The sequence below is a fragment of the Dermacentor variabilis genome, chromosome 4 (assembly GCF_050947875.1).
Source record: "Dermacentor variabilis isolate Ectoservices chromosome 4, ASM5094787v1, whole genome shotgun sequence".
Taxonomy (NCBI): domain Eukaryota; kingdom Metazoa; phylum Arthropoda; class Arachnida; order Ixodida; family Ixodidae; genus Dermacentor; species Dermacentor variabilis.
The window spans coordinates 64805981-64821023 of NC_134571.1; positions in this window are offsets into that span (position 1 = coordinate 64805981).

A 15043-nucleotide genomic window follows, 5' to 3' on the forward strand; every position below is an offset into this window, starting at 1 on the left:
AAGATGGGCATCCCGCCGGTCACGGTCGAAGGCGCCGACCAGGGCCTTCCGAAAGAGCAGAAAAACAACATCATATCCGCCACCCCGCGCTATATGCCTCCCCAGCCCAACGTAGAAAGAAGGAAGGCCAGGGTGGTGGCGCTCCTACGCCGCGTGACAAAACTCCCTGGTGGCATCTGCTTCGTTGACGCGGCCCAGTACGGCAACAGCAACAATTTCACCGTAGTGTCGATCAACCGCAGGGGTTCGACCGTTAACGCCGCTTCGGTACGAAACACGTCGTCGCGTGCGGCCGAGCAAGTTGCCTTTGCCTTGGCCCTCTAGGACGACAAACATGCCAATATCTTAGTGACTGAAGGGCAGCCATCCACGCCTTCAGCGTTGGCGCCGTGTGTAAGGAAGCCTGTCGCATCCTAGACGGCAAAAGCACCGCCAACCACACTTTCACGTGGTTCCCCGCTCACATGGGATCCGTCATGGGAGGCCCCACAAACCTCAATGAGCTGGCCCACTCCAAGGCTCGAGGTCTCGCTTTCCGCGACCATGGAGAACACCCCCGCCTGCCCTCAGCGGTGAAGAAGAGAGATCAACCGACCACATAAAATGAAATTAAGCAGGGCTTTTATCTCTGCTGGATATACTTTCCCCTTCCTCACAAGAAGTTAAATAGAGCGCAGGCATCGACCCTCAGATTATTGCAAACAGGCTCGTACCCCCGCCTGGCTTTATTCCACAAGCTTTATCCCGACACTTATGCCAGTAGTTCTTGCAGGCACTGCAAATAAAGACTTCGCTAGCCTAGACCATATGCTCTGGCTTGCCTCTCGTTGCGAGGCACGGAACAAATCAATGAGGACAAGTGGATGTCCGCTATCGAGAGCCCCGATGCCGGGGCGCAACTATGGGCTGCTAGAGCACCCATAGTTGCGGCGGTCGGGCGTGGCCTGACTGTTCCAAGGTGGGAGCGGCCCGCAGCGCACTGAGTCACATACCTCAGGACTTTCAGTAAAGTTTTGCATCCATCCATCCATACCTGTAATTACATATATATTGAACTTTGTTTGTGCCCCCCCCCCCGATTCGATATAGCCGGGTTTGACAGCAACGCGATTTAGGCAATCGCGACGACACCTTAAGCCCTGAAAGAAATCAGAAAAAATGCGGTACATAATGGAACTGATAGTGCTGATGACAGGGTAATGGTAATGCCCAGCCAAGTAACTGCCATTTTGCCAAGGGCAGCATAAATCATCACAACTGATTTTCACCACGTTGCTAGGATCTTGACCACGTTGCTAGCGCCCACCATAACAATAAATCACCCCACGATGCTACACTGTGCCGCATGCCGCCACCGTCGTATCTGAAGGTACGACAACCGTGTGGACACACGAGCCTTTCCTCTATGGGACCTTGCGTGGGCAAACAAGTACAGTGCGGAGGGTACCGGTGCCCTTCGCTCGGGCTCATAAGTGGCTCCCGTTGCTAGATTCAAGCGTTGTAGTTGAGACAGAGCTCAATCTTGGCTGGATCCTTTCCTGGGAACGGCCCCTGTAGAAATTGCGCCACGGCTGCAGTGGCTGGCTTCGTATTTTGCTGGAACTACAACCAGTCAAACACGTCGCACTTGTAACCAAAGTCGTTGTCAATGAAGACAGATTTCAACCACTGTGTAGTCAACCCCGAGCGCCTGCAGTAATGAGCAGCACGCGTAGTACGTTGTGGTTGGTGTCCCAGACTGGGGCTGTTGGGTGTACCCTCGACGCTCGTGGTGAATTATGATGGCTGGTATTATAAGTTACGTCAGTTGCGTTCACAGAATTTCTTACTGGCCGCGTGTGAGACTGCCTTGAGGCGCTCTAGCCGGCTGCAGTCGTAGGTGGTTGGAGCTCCTGCGCTTGCCTCGATGTTCTGTGCTTACGCTCCCTACGGAGATGGACGCGATACGCCGTGGTCAAAAGGGCTGGGCGTTGATTGGCATCCTGCTGTCTTGCTTGCCGCGTCTCCTCAAGCTACAGCTAGACAATACGTGTCTTGCGCGAGGGTGCTACGGTCGCGTAACCGTCTAATTTCTGCAACAACTTGGCAAGCTGAAAGCCTTATGACTCCAGATGAGCACTGGATTATGTGCAATTAATTACACTTACCATGACGGACTAAGCTTTAAATATGCCACCACTCCCGCTAGAATCTACAAACACGCTGCTAATTATACGCCTTCTTGAAAGTTCGTCATGCGCGCGCTACGATGGCGGTATCTGCTCACACGAGACATGCACGATCTAGTAAGGACGTCTTTTTTGTACCCAATGACACCAAAGGAAGGTGCGTGGTTAGTAAAGTTCCATATACAAGGTGTATTTTTTTACCTGCACCAAATTTTTAAAAATTGCATGCAGCAGATAGCTCAATTCTAATCCTTGGTCTAAATCACTCGATCAGGTGACCACTACTTCTACATAAAACCAAGATACTTATCTAAACATGTAGCATAATTACGTTAATTAAGTTTTTTTTAAAATAATAGCATTACGCCATTGTTTCAATCTGCGAATTATAGTCGGTGAATTTCGCAAGCTGTGTATACTTAGAACGAATTCTCAGCAGTGCACCAGTTTCCAGATATTAATTTACAAAGTGTCCCATGGAATGCATTAGTGTTCCAGTTCCTTTTGTGCTTAAGAGAAAGCTTTAGCTCCGGTGATCCTATCTAAATACACGTAAAAAGAGAATTCGTCTCTCTCGGCAACCACAGCACCAAGTTTGACGAGGTTTGTTGTATTTAAAAGAAAAACTTGAAATCTAGTGACTGTTGGTTTCGAATTTTAGATTTAGGTCGTCAATTCTTTATGAAAAATTGGCAAAAATGGAGAATATTCAGAAAATGAAACTATCAAGTTTACAAGTCTGTAACTCTGCAATGAAAAATGGTATCACAATTATGTAAATTGGTTCCATTGGTTTCCTTGGAAATGCTTTGGTTTGAGCGAATGGTCGCTTTGTTGGCTTCTCGTAATTACGCTGGTCCTTTTAAATAATCACAAGGGTTAGACAACACTCGTCCTTCGTGCTTTTTTATGTTTATTCCACCGTTTGACTGCAAACAAAATAGTGTCAGTTTAATGCATGACGCGATTAAAGCACAGGAACGGCGAAACAGAAATAGAGGGAACGAATCTCCGGACCAGCTTGGATCCCTCCGTATTGCGTTCCATTTGCACAGGATGGGAAAAGGAATATCAAATGTTGCCCTCAAAAATTAACAGACACGCATGGAAAGAAGGACATCCGAGACTTGGTACTGCCTATAATTTACTCAGCTTATGCTTTAAAAAAAAAGTCGTTAAAAATTCTCCTGCGCACTGAAAACGCAAGCACGAGCTACCATTTCGACAATCCACTGAAAAGCTAGAATTAATTCGTTCAACTCACAGTAATACAGCCTACGAAGGCGGCTGCTGGGGATGGCAACATGAGATTGCGGCTTGCGAAGAATGAGCGTATGCTGATTTGGTGGATTTCAATACACAATTCTGAACTTCACGTTACAGCACAAACACCTAAGAGGATCCACAAAAAGGAAGACACGACATACACTGCCGCTGTGTGTGTTGTGTCTTTCTTTTTGTGGATCGTCTTAGGTGTTTGCGATGTAACGTTAAGTTCAGAATTATGTACCAACTAGGCCCCCATGAAGTGTTATTCAATACACAAGATGGTTTAGAATTTTAAAGTGCGTATAGTTGAAATACTTGCGGCTGTCTATGTCGTCGTTCGAGGAATAGACTACTTCTACAGCTTATAGCTCATCTGCGTCTTTATTAGTGCGTAACTCTATTTCATTCACGTTCGCTAAAAAAAATGTTAAAGAAAATGGATATGGAAACATTTCCGCGCACAACTTGATTCCTTTTGTGCAGCCGTGCCCAGTACGTCCACAGAGGTTCCCTCTAATGGCTGCAAGGTTGCTGACATTTTCAAAGGAGTGAATGACTCGTTTTAACACTATATATATATATATATATATATATATATATATATATATATATATATATATATATATATATATATATATATATATATATATGTATATATATATCATCATCATCATCAGCCTGGTTACGCCCACTGCAGGGCAAAGGCCTCTCCCATATTTCTCCAACAGCCCCGGTCATGTACTAATTGTGGCCATGCCGTCCCTGCAAACTTCTTAATCTCATCCGCCCGCCTAACTTTCTGCCGCCCCCTGCTACGCTTCCCTTCCCTTGGAATCCAGTCCGTAACCCTTAATGACCATCGGTTATCTTCCCTCCTCATTACATGTCCTGCCCATGCCCATTTCTTTTTCTTGATTTCAACTAAGATATATACATATATATATATATATATATATATATATATATATGTGTGTGTGTGTGTGTGTGTGTGTGTGTGTGTGTGTGGTGGAGGTTCAAGAAGGCCGGGCGAATTATACGCTACAAATGCGGAAACATTTACATAAATTGCCCATTTTCACATTATATGGTTTGCCGGCACATTTTTAATCATGAACTTGGCAATGACTATCCTGTCTGACATGAGAATTTTCAAAACATTCCAGCGACTGCAGCTAACATCATGAGAGTAGATCTGCTGTGTGCATCTATCCGTCTCTTTGGTTATACTGGCGTCCTCGAGCCGCCATAGTCAGGACTCCTTGTCATGCTCAGCTTACCTCCACCCAAACGACGAAAGATGGAAATTTTGGGCCAACACTAGTGGGGATCGTTCTTTGTTCTCCTCGCCATGCAGTTAAAGAAATTGTTCATTCGACGCTTATGATAGGACACGGGTTCTGTTTATTTTTGGTTGCGCCAGTGGGTACAAAATACATAATTAAGTCATGCATTTTGTAAGTGTTCATTGTATGCTCCATGTGTGGTAATATGGTACTGTAATAATAATAATAATTATGGGGTTTTACGTGCCAAAACCACTTTTTGATTATGAGGCACGCCGTAGTGGAGGACTCCGGAAATTTTGACCACCTGGGGTTCTTTAACGTGCACCTAAATCTAAGTACACGGGTGTTTTCGCATTTCGCCCCCATCGAAATGCGGCCGCCGTGGCCGGGATTCGATCCCGCGACCTCGTGCTCAGCAGCCTAACAATGGTACTGTAAATACATGCTGTAAAAGCATGCTAAAAATATAAAATAGGATGATGATGATGATGATAAAAGACATGTTGAATACCGTTTGCTGCATTAGGCTGTTTCTTTATTCTCTTACGCTTCCTATCTGAAAGCTTGATGTTTGTTTTATTTGTAGTAATAAATAATATTTTTTGTAATAACCTAGTCTCATATATGAATATTAGCAAGACAAAGAACAATGAAATTGTGTCAAGCTAGTCTGACGGCTGCTGGGTATGCCGGCTTCCAGGCAACCTTCAAGCAGTTTTTGACTGCGTTTGTCGCCTGGGGAACGTCAATACATTGTCGGAAAATAAATAAAATTTAAGAACGTACGGTGCTGCGCAACTGTGTATTTTCGATCCACTCACGATCCACTCACCACGGAGCTATTGCGCAACGCTCGCCGCATCAAGAAATACTGCAGTCGACGAAGACGGTATTGTGCGGATCGCAAGGAAGTTGTTGATTATAGAAGCTGGCCATGTTCATTGCGGGATTCGGCTTCTGTCGTATTAAATCAGTTCTAGCCGGCGGAATTGCTGAAATATTCTTGCTGATTCATTGAATTACTGAATCGCTGATTTGTTTTCGTGGGGCATACGTTTGAAACCATTGCTAGGTAAATATACGAGAGTGCACTATATGTACAACGTCTATAAAATGAAGCCTACAACTGAAGATAAGTGTACGTTGCCCCAGCGGTTGAGAACGCCATTATTACAACTTTAAGATTTAGGTTGACTAAAGTAAGCAAAATATTTAAGCTGGCGCGGCTGCTACCGTAATTCAAGGTGACGAGCACCAGTTACCCTAAAATGTGAAAAATTCGCGCATTCATAAGCGTTACTGTGCTGAGAATGGGCTACCATACACCTGCTTTAGCGCCCTGCATCAATTTTATGAAAGAGGCTATCTGAGAGCTCGCCTTCTTTTAAATTACCTGCAGGACACGGATTTCGCCTCCACATTGCGACCTTAGGAGTGACTATGTGTAGTTGTGAGGTCTGTGTCTGATTTATGTGATTTATGTATTTTAAGTGTCGCTACCATGGAGCAATTGCCGGCAGCAACTGCAAGGCTAATCTCACCAGTAGCCTACAACCACTCAACTCAACTCAACCCATTTTTCATTATTCGAAACTGTACTGTTATTCACTGTTGTGGATAGCTAAACAATGAGTTGCTGCGCTATTTACCATCTTATGCATTATTGAACTATTTAGAACATCTGAAAGCAGCTGCGATGTTCCAGGAAGGCTCCGATATAGCGTCGGGACTTTTTCCCGCCACATTGCGTTTTGCAGACGTAACCTTTTTTAACAGAGCTTGATGGGCGCAACTTTCATACATCGCTTTTACTAAGAGGAGACGACGGTCAGCCACAGAACATACAAAAGCATTAGTTCATCGAAGTAAAAAGCGAAATGTGAAAGCCTTGAAAGCAACTTTTCTTACAACATTTCTTGTGTACATTAAGCGTAACGTTTACGTCCTTATGGGCATCGTCAGCTATTCACGACCAGTGGAGCATTCTGCATGCTATACGCTTCTTCGCAAGTAATAAATTTACCTCGCTGAGACTCCTTGAGGTCTATAGAGTTGTGGTAATTGTACGTCGAAAAGAATTATTGTAACCCGTACGAATATATTTCGCATCTTTATTACAACGTCGCCTACTTTATACCGTCCTTAACTATCGCAATTAGTGCAAAATGCTAACTATGTAACTTGGAAACGCGTGTACTGGTCACTGAAGGACTCATGCTTCAAGGGAGTAAAGCTACATTTATTTGCGCTGCGCTTGCCTGTAAATATTTGTGTTTACAGTTATAGGTCCGAATGTTTGGAAAGGTCATTGCGAACGCAGGTCATTTGCACGCGCTGGCACTGCAATAATTAAGCAAGGCAAACTCCATGTAAGGGCCCTAATTTCAGCGCCAGCGCACCGACTAACCCTTAGCGAATAGGCATCAGCTCTTGTCCGAGGCAGAAGCAATTAACTTGACCGTCTCGTGTATGAGATGCCCTTGGGCAATGAAACATAATGAGGCCAGAGACAACGTGCACGTCTCGGCTGAAGCATCCAGAGTCGTGGGCCCTTGTCTTGGTCAACTGCATTCAGCGAGTGATACATCACTCCGGAAGATGTGAGGACCGAGTGATTATTGACCAATGCAGTGAAGCAAGAACTGCCCACAGTTACTCATACGGGGGGTTACGAAATCTGCTTTCTAATAACGCAACATTAAACAACAACGCAGTGCAGATCAACTCAAGCGCTCACTTCAGGTCGATGTTTCTGTTACATTCGAAAAGTCCGCGTAAACAAGATTTGCTCAGACCTCGTGAAAACAAGATTAAAAAGTTCCAACTAATTGGTAAAGCACCTTTACCACATCAATCTCACGACTACTTCAAAAACAAAAGACACAAAATCAGCTCTTTACTTCATATTGTAAAACCAGGATTTGTTATGCATAATGTGCTTTATTATGCGATACTAGTTGCCCTTGAGATTACACGGGAATGGTAATTGCAACGCATACTGTTTGCTACGATTTTCTAAACAGAAAGGTACAGCCGCACGACAGTGTAGTAAACGTATATGCAAACCCAATTTTGTCCCCTTTGCGGACTTAGTCTTGCATTCACACGTGCACATGGTGATTTCAGCGGCTTCTTGTATCGTGCTGATAAGAACTACAGCGAAGTAAATGTCATACTGCACAAAATTAAGCGCGATCTTATTCTGCTATTCAAAATGGCACTACGAGACTACCAGGCAGTCTTCTGAAAATGGTCATCCAGCACGTGGCTTATCGGTTCACATTTTTGAGCCTGTGATCATAGAACTATACGTTTTGCGTCTGTCTGTGTGTTAATCTCCAGAAAAAAAAACATCGGTTCATGGCATGGAGGATGGAAATAATTGGAGGGAGCATGCCGCAACGTGACTGAAGCCGATGTGGCGGCCCAACACGGTAAAAACGCCAGAGAGCGCGGTATGTTTTAGCACTCCCGGTTGATTTGTTGTTTTTTTTCGATACATATTCGAAACCATTTGAAACTCTTCAAATAAACAAAAACATGGCTACCACCGCGGTACTTTCGCTCAATGCAGCACTCAAGTTTCTGGATTGTAGAATGGAATCGCGGTGTAGCGCTACGCATGTCCGTTTCACGAGCCACATCATAGAGAAAGCCTGTCGGAAGTTGCAGGCAAATGTTGCAGGCCTCTCCAAAAGGTGCGTACCTTTCTCTTTCGTTCCCGATACATGCTATGTTTTACCCGCCGTGGTTGCTTAGTGGCTATGGTGTTGTGCTGGTAAGCACAAGATCGTGAGATCGAATCCCGACCACGGCGGCCGCATTTCAATGAGGATGAAATGCGAAAGTATCCGTCTACTTGGATTTAGATGCACGTTCAGAACTTCGGGTGACCTAAATAATTCTGGAGACCTCCACTACGGCGTGCCTCATAATGAGATTGGTGTTTTCGCAAGCAAAAGCTCATAATTTTTTTTTGTAATAAGATGGTGTGCGTCCAATGGCCTACCACTTGTTCGTGTTCGCAGTAAGCAGTGTTCGAAGCAGGGTCAGTGCTTGGGAACGTAGCGGAGACCGCATGACCCAGCCGAATATGGGTCTCAAACTCCAAAGCTGGAGCAAGCGTTGTTTGCAGTTTCTGCTGCTTTTCTTCAGAGCAGATAAATTCACAACGCAAAGCGTTTCATGAAGACACAGCATAGCACGTACGTACCATATGCCACTCACCGTTTCTTGCGGGAGTCAGCGTCATCTGAGGCAATGAGCTCCACCGCCTTTCGCCTGCGAGGATGACTCCGCTCCTGCAGGGCGATCAATTGCATGCATGCAAACCCTCATGCGTAAGATTCCACTGATCCATCCGCAATGCAAATTAATAAAGCTGGCATAACAGGGCAAAGTACACATGGGCAAGGCCTCGCTCAAAAATGTGACAGATACATATCGCTTCTTATTGCTCACAACGGTCTGTTTACTCCGGCCGAAGTATACCTGCAGCCTAAATGCGCTGATGCACATTGGATTGTGAACCTCTCACAACTCGCCCAAAGTGCAGAACACATGCCTTGCAGGAAACGACCGAAGTGGAACTAGCATCCATAGAAAACTGTGACCAGAGATACAGGCAGAGCAGATGTCAAGCCATGGCGGCTTCCACCTCTGCCTGAGCAGCGAGCAGCTGCCGGCCGAGCGCGCACCGAATAAAAACTACCGGCAACCAATCATCTCGGCAAATCTCGAATTACCTCCGGGATCTCGACTCAAGAGGTTGACGTGTTGGGCCACAACTGTGGCTTCACGGAGCGTTCTCTTACCAAGGCTGGCTGCATGACGTAATACTCCCTCCTATCTTTCTCCTTCCTCCATGTTCAGTACCGTTCCGGTCTGCCATTGTTGCACTTAGTATTATATGATGTGCGACTGCCCAGCATATATGCTGGAGCGAAGGACGTTAGACAGTTTCTTAGCCAGCGTTGGCAGGCAACTACTGTCGGAGGAAGCTATCCTCGGCCCATGGCCTGACACTGCAATTTCAATGCGCGCAACAAAAGTATTGTTGAAGTTCCGGCAGGACACCAAGCTCGACGAGCGGCTCTAGCGAGGCAACTGTCTCATGTACATAAGCACACACCACTTCTCTTATCATCATCATCCATTCCAATACTTTCACTCCCCTTCCCTCTTCCTCAGTGCAGAGTAGCAGACTAGAGCGCACTAGCTCAGGTCGACCTCTCTGTCTTTCCTATCAATAAATTCTATTCATTTATTCATACTGCTGGCCTCCTGCCCTATTCCAGCCAGCTAATCTTTGGTGCACAGAAGGTGAGAAAAACAAAAAGGCACTGCAGGCTACAATACGTAAAAGAATCGAAACGCCAATTCGAGGAAATAAATGAATTCCATTTCACTGAGCACACTTCAAGGGCGCGCTGGCGCTAAGAAGAAAACTGTCCGGTTCGTTCCTTAGATGTCCATGAATGTGAGGAAACAATGCATACTCAGGACGCAGTTATGCGGGGAGATAGCAAAAAAAAAAGAAGAAAGATCCTTTCGGCTTCGTGCAAAAATTAATCTTGGATTAGTGACTGTCCCAGACCATTTCGAGTGAATGTGCTTAGTTTGGGTAATTGTGATCGACCAGGAAATGGAATTGGCTCTGAGACAAAAACGTTCCAAGTGCACGATAATAAAGATGGACGTGACTGTCATATAATGGTTCAGGATCTGAAGCTAAATGAGCTGAAGCGTCTTGGAGGTAGCACCGATAAGTACAACATGTGTAAACTTACCAAGGATGCCTTATTAGCATAGTAAATAAAACAAGATTATCTGATGACCAGCACATTTTACACGTGCAGAATTGCCAAAGTGGGTTTGAAGCACTCCAGGATCTTTTTTTTTCATATTGGAGGACATATGTTGCAGCGCCAGAATGGGAGGTTGAAGTATACGCGATTAAATGGCTCACGGAGAGCATTTTTCGAGCCAATATCGCTCCCTTGGTGGCAGTGAGATCGGTCTGTGTGGTGTATTTCCTTCAGCGGCCTCTAACCGAGATGCCCGCCTAGCAAACAATATCAGACAGCAGAAAAGCACTTCGTAGCTATTCGGAAGCGACGAACAATGACTGACGTTTTTGTACTGTGCTGACGTGTCTACCTGAATGACGATGGTTCATAGAGAAACCCTTTATTCCAATCATTGAGAAATGTTACTCAGGCGTTGACAGAGAAGCTAACGCATGCAAGCAGACGCGCATGACAGCAAGTGCGGCCTGTCGGCAAAGTGTACAACAGTTGTAGGCGTCCCTAATGAGAGTGTTTACCACTGATCCGATAAATGTGTACTCCAGAAATAATTCGCATCTTTTTTCCCACTGTTCGCCTTTCACTTCTTAATACTAACTAAAGATTGACTCAAAATTCACCAGTCCGTGGCAATGGTGACAGCCATCTGTCACAAGGCGATATCGCTTCAAGTAACCCTGAGGCGCAGCGAATGCCGGTCATTTTCGCGCTTGTTTGTACAACAGTGTCTAGGATTGCCATGGCTAGAGCGGAATGAGCCCAAATGCAGATGATTAGCGAGTTCTCTCCACTGGAGTAGCGCATACTATGACATATCTCAGTGAACACAGTGTATAGGCCACTGGAATTCAGCATCAGACATTTGCCTGCTTATGAGTGCTCAAGTAAAGAGGTTTTTCCCACGAGGAGAGGTATATCCAGCAAGTTAAAACTTGTTAAAATATTCGATCATGACTGATCACGACAATGCAGCGAACATGATCACAACTGCTCGTGTTCGCAGCATTGCACTAAATATTACTGTGCCTTTAAAGTGGCTACACTTGCCTATATACCATACTTGGCACAGTAGGTGAAAATGAATAGCTATTACACTGTCTACATCTAAAAATAAAAACATAAGCGCCCAAAAATGCAAAAGATGAAGAATTGGGTTTCTTTGCCTTCGGCACGCTGACTAGCTTTTCTTCAATTCGTAACCCAGAGGCGAAGTCAAAATGGAACAGACACCACCTCTTTTCAGCCACTTAATTCTAATACGCAGCGACTAGATAACAATAGAAATTAGGCACGAAATATAGTTAGCACACTCTTGCGACCACTCTCACTACACCAGCGCGTAACGAAGATAGTTGTCGAGAGTCGTGGCGAACAGTACGAATGGGTGGCAGTGGTTATGACGAGAGGAGAATCGTCAGACCGCAAATTAGCTTAGCAAACTCCACACGCACTTTGCGACCGTGCTAATGGGCTTGGCTAGTGCGTATGGTAGGGTAAATAACAGGGAGGCGCCAAGTTCTGAAATGTGTGGCACTTATACAGTGGGCACCAACAGTTTGCTGCACCGTGTTCAGTGCTTCTGCGATTATTAATTTGGACACGTCCCGACGGAGCCAACGCGTATAACACGGGTTGATCATGCTTTGTGAGTAGTTTAATCCTTGAAGCAACTATGAGGCAGAAGTCCAGGGAAATTACTGTCCCTACAACTACTGTTGCTGTGCTCAAAGTCGTATAGACATGAACTGCTTGTTTTTGTCAGTGGTGGTAGTGACAGATGAAGGGAGTTTCTGTCGACGATGTGCGAACAAAACAAACTCGTGCGCCAAACTAAGTTTTTTTTTTCCGGAGTTCGGACAATTAAGCTATGATCAATGTTAAAGCGAATCAAACAAACAGAAAAAAGAGTAGAATATAGGTAAAGTCTGCGAAATTATTTTGTCATGTATGACTTTAATATAGATCGTGTTCAAAAACCAATTTAAACACCGCTTTTCGCCTGATGAATGTGCCCTCCTGAACAGGGGCCGTATAACGTAAAAGTATTACAATATGTTTTTATTCCAATCTCCTGACGTCAAATGCGCGTAACCGCCGACGCAACCATCGGGCGGTCACCTGCAGGGTTGTCTGAACAGACCAATCAAATGCTCCCCTTGTTCATAGGAGGTCAATTTTGTTTCCTTGAAAAACGAATAACATTGCCTGCAGTGAGCGACTTGTCTTATCTAATTGGCTCACAAGAGGCGAGGAGCATGCTCAAGTGGAGAGGGATTCGGTGGGGCCGAGCCACTGCACTGAATATTGATAACCAGATGAAGACGGTGTTGCAGGCGCCTGCGATTGGTCCACTTTCTCTTACTTAGCTTGCGATGGCTCGTCGACTACGGTGGCATGCAACGGAAGCCTAAGAATGACGCTAAAACGGATCCTCAGCATTGAAGACTTGGCAGAACGAGGTCGTAAACGTGCCGAAATTTCTGAAAGACGTTACACGCCCACGCAAAAAGTTTTATTACACGCAAATACACCCATGCTCTCCGGCAGGAGCGAGTAGCCAGTGCCGGAGCGATCGGCGCCAGCCATCTTTTATTCCTTTCAGAACGGGGCAGCCTGCGGCTATTCAGAAGAAAATTCAGTTTTGTTCGGCATATTAATGCATCTTTAACGCGTACGCGTCACTTTGACGTGGTAAGTTTTTGCGGTTTTGTGACGTCGCGTGAGAGGCAGGTGGAGTGGCTGCAGCCCGAGAACTTTTGACCAATAGCCGAGGGCTTATGGCAAATAGGCGTCGAATCAGAAATAACTATTTTTGTTTTGCTCGGTCAAATTATGCATAAGCATTGTGTGCCCGTCAGATCAGATGGGGAGCTATCGCGGTTTTCGTGACGTTGCGTGACAGACAGGTGAAGTGGGGGTGGTCTAAAAACGTTTTTGACCAATCGTGGTAGCCTGATTGCAGAATTGGAATAGAAAATTTTGGAATAGTTTTATGTTATAGCGCCCCAGATTACTTTCATTCTATTTGTACTTGTTCATGTCTGTCTAAAACTTCTAAACCACCTTCTGGAGCATCCAGTGGACCATGAAACAGAACATCAAATAGCAGTATCACAACACTTAGAAAGCTTTCTGTATTCATTCAGTGCAGTCCAAGTGACTAAACGTCTTGATATTTCATACGTGGCTATAGATTGCTTTTTGTTTTGTGAAAATGTTAAAATGCATTGTGAATGTGTGTTCATTTTTACGGAACTATCTTCGCTGTCGCATTATTCACTCACTCTCAGCCTTGGCAGAGTGACAGGAATCCCGTTCAAGTGAACAAAAGATACATTTTTGTTCGAGAGCCCTGCACATCTTTTTATTTTTAAAATAAAGTGTATCAAGTTCATTTAGGTTCAATTCAAATACTTTTGTCATGATCCTGAATCTCTGCCATACAAGGTAACGGAGAGCGACAAAATCTACGCTGCTGACCTTGGATGTACCGATGTAATATTTCTGATGTTTCATTACATAACCCTACAATACATCTGTCCTCTGTCGAACCTGTGCTCGAACCCTAGTATGCAGTAGAGCACGGTTCAGAATAATTAATCGACACCCTGGTGGGCAACTTCGACACAAAAACATGTATGTCCAAATTTATACTTCTATGTTTAAAATTAAATTATGGAGATTTACGTGCCAAAACCACTTTCTGATTATGAGGCAAGCCGTGGTGGGGGACTCCGGAAATTTCGACTACCTGGGGTTCTTTACCGTGCACCTAAATTTAAGTACACGGGTGTTTTCGCATTTCACCCCCATGGAAATGCGGCCGCCGTCGCCGGGATTCGATCCCGCAACCTCGTGCTCAGCAGCGCAACACCATAGCCACTGAGCAACCACGGTGGGTCCTTCTGTGTTTCGCGCCATACAAAAAATACATTCTGCGATTTTATGCGCGCGATTTTAAGCCCCCATTTTCAGACAAAAAGGGCTCGTCTCCTGCTGAGTGAATCTCCTCCTGCAAATGAAGCCATTCGACTCGTGTCCCGATAGTAACGGCTTACATTATACTCATAATAACTGGCGAATTGCCAGCTACATTTTTAGGACATTTCTTTCGGATCATTGCTAAGTCCAAACAGATAGGAAGGTCTTTGGAAGTGATGAGAGATAAGTAAAGCTATAATACTCTTACTGGTATCTTTGCGATTAGTGAAGAAAAATGTGGCCTTAAATCAACATGCTCTGAATGTTGCGTACACTGATAAGCAACCATGAAGGCATGCATTATTCCACGCCTTATGTTTATATATTGAGAACGTCTGCCAATTTAGAGAGATGTATTTGCACCAAGACAATTTTCTTTAGTATTATACGGTGGCAAAAACAAATGATATACTAAATTGGCAACAAGCGTCCATGTGCTATAGCAGGCGAAAATAGGTTTAGTACTTTCTCTAGTTTTTTTCGTATTGTAATATTACTGGGAACTTTTGCCGAGAGCCAAAGTGGCTTGAAT